Below are 8,013 nucleotides of genomic sequence, written 5' to 3'. Positions count from 1 at the left end.
AACTCCGATGACCTTTTCCCTACCTTTGTCGCTTCATCTTTAGGTAAGCTTCTTGATGATTCTTGCAATTGTGAGTCTTGTAAAAAAAGAAATTCAAATTTGATTTTGACAGTTCCCTTGGTACTAAGATTGGCTTTTGGAACTCCTCTCATGAATCTCTTTTCCACTCTGAAAAAAAATCTTGTGCATGGTAGGGTTGTTGATATTGATATTCTTTGCTCCCTAGACTGTAATATTAAAAAAAAATTGAGTTCTACGGTTCCGAAAATTTTTATTTGTGCCCATACTTGTGTATGAACATCTTATTCGTCTGTTCTATGCTAATCTGTGTTTCCCTAAGGCTGGTGAAATTGAGTCCTTAGTTCAGGGTGAACGAATTTTTGTTGATTGCAAACAGTTTGATGCTATGTTTGGTATTTTTTTTTCTGGAATTATGGACCTTTAAAAGAACTGTTGGCCCTGTGATGTTTCTCTTTAGTAAGCAAACTGTGATTTCTTGACCCCTCTCTTCCTATGCCTCACCATCTAGGGTCCAAAGATCTCCCCTTTAAGACTTGTGTCATTGCCCTTATTGTTGCTACCGCCTACTTCCTAGGGCTGGTTCTCATTCCACACTCTCTAAGTATGACACTCTGTTTGCCTATTGTTTGGTGTCTATTATTAAACTTAATTTATCATCTTTTATTCTCTCTGCCATGATTGATGGCATATCTGATCCTTGTGGTCTTCCTTTTGGCATGATTATTACTTGAATCTCTGATTCACTCTTTATGTCTCTTCGAGACATTTCCCCTGGTCGTATTAAAATCTCATACTTTTCTTATCATGGGTTTTACTCGCTCTGGCTCTTGTTGGGTTCTCAAGTATGATGTGGATGATTTGGCTGATGATCTTGCAAAATCTAAACCATCCTCCTCCACTTTTGTTTAAACTACCAAGCTCAATGCTGCTCTTCACGATATTGTTGAGTTTGTAACCACCGGGGGGCACCCCCAAGTCGTCATAAGGCGTACTCAACCTCTCAGAGGATTTGTACAAGCCTGATAGAATTCATGCATCACATATATATGAAAAGTAGTGCGGAATTAAAACTTTTTCCCAATAATAGTTAGAATCTTTTATAGAAACATAAGAAAGAACAAAGTCTCGTCATAAGCCATCTTAGACACAATTCAATATCATGGGGTCACGACCTCTTCATCAATTTGAAGACAAACTATAGTCTATTACAAAGTCTTTTAGAAAAGAAAAAGTAAAACGTAATCCATGTCCTCAAACATATGAGGACATACCAATCTTGAGAGAATGCTACTTCTCAAGCATTAACTTCTAGGAAAATCCTCACTTGCCACCTAAAATTATAGAAATAGAGAAAATGGAATTATCACATCGAATACACTAAGTATGGTAAAAATGCAAGAAAACCATGCAAAAAGGGACATTTACTTTAAGATATGCTTTCAAGCTATTTTGATAGAAACCTTCGATATAAGAGTTTGAGTGACATAATACAAGTCAACAATCACATATAAGACGTATTCAATATTCAACGAGTAGTACATTTCATCAACTTTAGTTCCTCCACCTAAGGTTACTCTAAGACTCACTTGAGTAAGACATGAAGACACTGCCCATACACCCTTTCCAAGCACACCTAAGTAATCCTCAAATCTACTCTATATAAGAAGCTACCTATTCAACTTTCCATCACTAAGTGAACATTACTCATCTAAAACTATTTAAGTGACAAGAAAAAATTAGGGGACTTTCACATAATGGTCTTGGAAGACCTAGGGAAATCATTTTAGCATCTTCAAGGCCTACTCGTGCCATATGTAGATAGCGTCCTATTCCACTACCTATATGTTGTAGATCCTATCCAATACTATAGTGTGCATCCCACATGATGAGAATGGGCATTAACCTACATAGACCATATGAGTTAGGTATAGAATCTGCTGTCATAAGGATCCCACACGTAGAATGTGTTTTACTCGGCAAAGGTAGAACAAGGACACATCCCATGTTGGCACATGGTTTAGAGATATCAAGGGTATATTTTTACTCTAGTCTCATAGTCAAGTTAAGATACTACCACAAGCATATCCTCTCAATGCTTTTCCTTGTTTCTCATAGAGTAACTTCATTCAAATAGGTGTATTAGAGAAGGTAAAAGATCACTAAGTCCTACCAATTCATAATACCCTATCCAAGGATGGGTCCAGTAGGGCTGTCAACCAAGGTCTATTTTGATAGCTCTTGTGACTTTCTTAAAGAGGGTCTCATATCATTTTGGCCAAGCTATCTGTAAGTCTATCATTCCACTTAAGAGGGGCACCATCTAGGTCTACTAATCAAGGATTATTTATAACCTTTTTTTCATTATTCAAGGTTTCACATTCTTAACCTTTTTTTTCATATTTAAGGTTCTACTTTCACTCAGGGTTCTAGACTCATTAAGAAGGGGCACCATGCTTATGTCTACAAGTTGAATATACACTCTAGAATACCTTATTTAATCAATCGGGGAAGGGCACCTACTCTAGGTCTATCTATACAATTAAATATCTATTATATACTAAACAAAGGAATTAGGTCAACTCACCATCTTCCAATATCCATAATCACCATTCCTTATCCATTCCCACAAATTCACATAACAAGAGATCTTACTAATAACAATGTACATAAGACTACCTAACAAATCATCCACATCAATGATCCAACAAACTCAATATAAATATCAATAAGTTATGAACAATGATCAATATATAATTCAATAGACCATAACAATCTACACATGAATCCAATATAATTAAGCCATGATCAATTCACCCACTTTAGAGCCAAAATTCGGACTTAAAAGAATGCATGAGTTCATTGAGTTTTTAATCTTAAACCATAAATTAACATTTATCAATTCATAAAACATCAATTTAAACCTTTTCATCAAAAAACCCATGATTAAAATTCAACTTAAGATTTCAAGGTTTTTGATGATCTTTGAAAATCCATTGAAATTGGATAATTGAATAGAAAAAGAATCAAGGATGAAATCACCATACCTTAATTGAAGAAATACCAAGAAATTTATGGAGAAATCAGTTTATAACTTCAATCCTAGTTCACCCTTGAGTTCAAGCTTAATGGAGTCTAGAGAAAACTTATTTTCATCTTGGGGTTTTGGTTTGAAAAAATGACGTCTGATTAAGTTCTATGGGTTTAAACTAACTTAATATAATTTAAAACTCCTAAAATAAAAATCTAGGACTTAATTAGGACGTGGGAAGAATTTCCTAAATCACCCCTCACTTTGCCGAGACCCTACAGATAATTGAAGGTCTCAAACGACATATCAAATAACAAGGCATCATCTGAACTACGACCCATCTTGATGTACATAGTTTGGATAAGATACTCCCAATTGGGGTATAATCTCACACAACTAAGTGTGGATACACTTCCCCTTTTGATGGGGCATCGTTTGATCTATTGTCCACCGTTTAGGGTTGTGGTTTGGGGCTGTTTGGCAGCTTTATGGCCAACATTTGGATCCTCCTCAAGGACCCTAAATGTGATCCTTGGGGAGTCATACCTGGACATTTAGACTCTAAACATGTTCATATATATGTTAGAGCCCCATCCTATAATTTTAGACACCAAACAACACGTAAAACAAGCAGTGACACTAGCACACACATAAGACTAGTTTCTAAACGTCTTGGTCGTTCTTCGACGTTTAACTTCCAAACTCTTCCAACTGAATTTTAATGTTATTATTCATCATTTTAACACCTTATTAACTAATGACACACATGATAGGCTCTAGTTTAACCTAGTTCATTTTGAGGGTTGCAACAAAATGGATACCAAGCTAGACTCTATGGCCATCACTGTTGCTCAAGTTCCTAATATCATGACCAAACTATCTGCAATGAGTGAGAAAGTGGACTCTCTGAAGGATATCTTGTTGTTTGCTCATTTTAAGATAGACGGTGTGAAGGACATCCCAAAGGAGGTAGGTGCTGATGTTGCTTGCATTCCTCTCAAGTAGGATTGAAGCATGACGGAAGCCATCAGAATAGCCACCAAAGTTAAAGCTGGCTCTGAGGCCATCTCCACTTGTCTATCCTCTAGATATGAAGAAATGTTGACTTCTATAGTGACCACTCTGACCAATTTTCTATGTCCCCATTGATTGTTGTGTGGTGTTTATTTTCGTACTGCTCCTATGTTTAGCATATGGCTCATCTTGAAGACTATTTTTTTAAAACTCTTTGTTATTTCCTTTTTGCTAATGACAAAGGGGGAGAATTAATTGTCCTTATTATCAATTTATTATTATTTTGATATGTTATAATTGTTGTGTTGCCTGTGCCACCCACTTTTAATAACTGTGATTACCTATTCCGTCTATTATCCATTTGGGATCCCTGGATATATTATTTTTATCTGCATAGCAAAGAAAAACTCTTGTATATCTTCAGGGGAAATATGTGAAGAACTCAACTCCACAAGTAAATTATCTTCTAGTACATTCTGGGGAGCAAGTAAACTCTCAAGCCATACAAGTGAACTACAACACAGAAGTATCTATACTATATGTTGTCATCTTCAAAAGGAAGATATTTTTACAGTAAAGTTTCAATGATACCCAACCTTTTTCCTTGCAGGGTAAACATATCACCTAAAAGAGAAAGAATCAATCTTGGTTCCTAACAAATCAAGAAAATATTACCAATCAAAGGATCCTGATTGAGACACAATTAATCAAGGATTCAAGGAGAAATCTTCAGAATGCAGAAATCACATAAACACAAATCAAGGAAGCAAAACATATTTCGACAATCGGAAATAAAGTGCACAACGGATATACTCAAATCAATGTCCAAGGAAAGCTGAAGATATCAAGATTACACTCAATCAAGGAAATTGAATACTCGAAAGCCAAACTGAAGAAAACAATGGTTACAAACTACAGCCAATTAAGAAAGATACGACGACTATAATCAAGCATAAAATCAAGGAAGTTGAACAAGAACCAAGACTGGATATCAATCTTGAGCTTCATTCTTGGAAAATTAGGATCACTTGCCTTCTTTTAGAAGGATAAAATCTCTTGGGTTGCTATGTCTTCACATAAAAGATTCAACACTTCAAATACTATAATTGGAGGCTCGACTGATCGAAAGAAATGTACAACAATTCTGAATCATCTCACATTCCCTTCTTTACTTTTATCAAGCATTGTGTTACCTAATTCCACTACGTAAACAAAAATGAGAGGAGAGAAAAGTATTGTTGGTAAGACTTTGTATCAAAACCAGAGTGAAACAAAAGACTGAGTGTAAATAGTTTACGCTCATCCTTGTACTCACACTAAAAGTTTACATATTGAAGAAAACACCTTTGCAACCCAAAGGGTTTGGACGTATGATCCAAATTGTATCCCAACCAGTATAAAAACATCTTTTGTGAAGTTCACTTTGCTATTGTTTTATCTACTCTTTTTTGCTTTCACTACTCGACTAAAGAGCACTTTAAATCAACAACACTTAAAGTAAAATAAAAAAATATCAATTCACCGCCCCCCCCCCCTCTTGCACTTTCAGAAATTTGTTGTTAATGACCTATCAAGAGAAAGAACAAGTGACAGAGGAAATTCAGCAAAATATATGGTACTTAGACATAGGTTGCAACAATCATATTTGTGAAAACAAGACAACTTTCTCCATTGTAGATGAATCATATCAAGATTCTTTAAGTTCGGGAAGGATTCAAAAGTTACAGTCATAAGAAAAGGATAGTAACCATTAAAATTAAAAGGGATATTTCTCAAATAATCTCTAATGTCCTTAATGTTCAAGAGTTGAAGTCAAATTTTTTGAGTCTCATTCAGTTGCAAGAGGAAGGGTATGAGATTGTCATTAAAAATGGAATTTCCAAATCCAAGATGATAATTTTTGCTTAATTGCTCAAGTTAAAATTACTGCAAACATTATGTTTCCTCTCTATCTCAATAATATACAATAATCATGCTTTTTAGAAAAACAAGGAGATGCTTCCTGGTTGTGGGATTTTCGGTTTGGGCATCTCAATTATGTTGGATTAACAACCTTGCAACAAAAGAATATGGGGATTGGTCTTCCTTAAATTTTATCTCAATCTGAAATCTGTGAATAGTGTGTGGTTAGCAAGAAGACTCGCAACTCTTTTCCACAAAAAGGTTCATGGAGAGAAAAGAAGGCACTTGAACTTGTTCATTTTAATATTTGTGGAACGATAACACTATCTTCAATGGAGGTAAAATCTATATAATTACTTTCATTGATGATTTTACTCGGAAAAGTTGGGTATATTTTTTTCAGGTGAAATCTAAAACTTTTAAGATTTTTAAAATCTTTAATGTATTTGTTAATAAAAAGATTGGTTGTCCAATAAAAGTTCTTCATTCATATAATGGGAGAAAATATAACTCACGTGAATTTAATTTTTTTGTCAGTTTCATGAAATCAAGAGGTAACTTATAGCATCTTACTCGCCCCAACAAAATGGAGTCTGTGAGAGGAAAAATTGCAGTATTATTAATATTGTGCGGAGAATTCTGACAAGCAGTGGACTTTCTAGAAGTTATTTATCTGAAACAGTCAATTGGAGTATCAACATCCTTAATAGGTGCCCCAAATTTATAGTTAAAAATATGATTATGCAGGAAGCATGGAGCTAAAAACAACCAGCTGTAGATCACTCGAAAATATTTGAATGCATTGCATATGTTCATATTCCTAATCGAAAGAGAAAGAAGCTAGATGAGAAAATATATTTTTCTCGGTGTTATAAATTAGTCAAAAGCTTACAAGTTTTATAATCCTATCACTAAGTAAATATTGATTAGTCGGGATGTCATCTTTAATTAAATCAATTTTGGCAGTGGAAAAAAATTTGATGGAATAAATTCCAGTTTGCCTTGATGGAGAAAACGATGAAAAGGTTACTAATTCACAACAACAAGTTTATGCTAATGCTCAAGAAAACAATTATGGAAGTTCTGAAACTTTTCCAACTACGAATGGGCATATACAAAACTATAAGTGATTCACGTGCCCCTTGTGTTCAAAGAAGGCCATCATTGATGACAGAATACGAGATAAGAAGAATTCACCGATTAAAAGATCCTATCACTCATTTTTCTCTATTTTCAGATTTCGATCGAACAATTTTTTACAGTGCCCTCAAAGATGAAACATGGAGAAAGGCAGTGAATGATGAAATTGCAGCCATTGAATAAATGATACGTGAGAGCTTGTTGATCTACCATAAGGACCCAAAATGATTGTAGTAATATGGTTCTATTAAACTAAATAGAAGGAGAATGGGAAATTAGAAAGTATAAGACACAACTCGTGGTGAAAAGTTACAAACAAGAATTCAGAGTGGATTACTGGAAACGTTTTTACTCCAGTTGTCGGATTTGATACAATCATATTTGTGATTGCATTGGTTTCTCAAAATTCATGGCCTATTTCTCAATTGGATAAGAAGTGAGCTTTTATACATGGATACTTGCAGGAACATGTATCTATTGAACAACCTCCTGGTTATGTTTATATTGATGGAGAGCATCAAGTTTGCAGATTAATGAAGGTTCTATGTGGATATAAACAAGCATGTAGAGCTTGGTATAGTCGTATCAATGCTTACATTCAAAAGGAATAATTTCGAAAATTTTCATATGAGCATACTCTTTTTATTAAGTGTGAAGATGGAGGAAAATGTTGATTGTATGCTTAGACATAAATGATTTGATTTATATGGGAAATGAAAGAGTTATGTCTGAAAAGTTTAAAAAGTCTATGATGCTTGAATGTGATATGTCTGATCTTGATATGTCATATTACATTCTTGGCATAGAATTAGTGTAATCGGGCGGAGGAATATTTGTTTCTCAAAAGAACTATGTGAGAGAAATTTTAGTCAGGTTTCAAATGAGAAATTGCAATTCTCTGACTTCCC

Source organism: Solanum lycopersicum, chromosome 7, assembly GCF_036512215.1.
Source record: "Solanum lycopersicum chromosome 7, SLM_r2.1".
Taxonomy (NCBI): Eukaryota; Viridiplantae; Streptophyta; class Magnoliopsida; order Solanales; family Solanaceae; genus Solanum; species Solanum lycopersicum.
Note: the sequence above shows the minus strand (reverse complement) of the source record.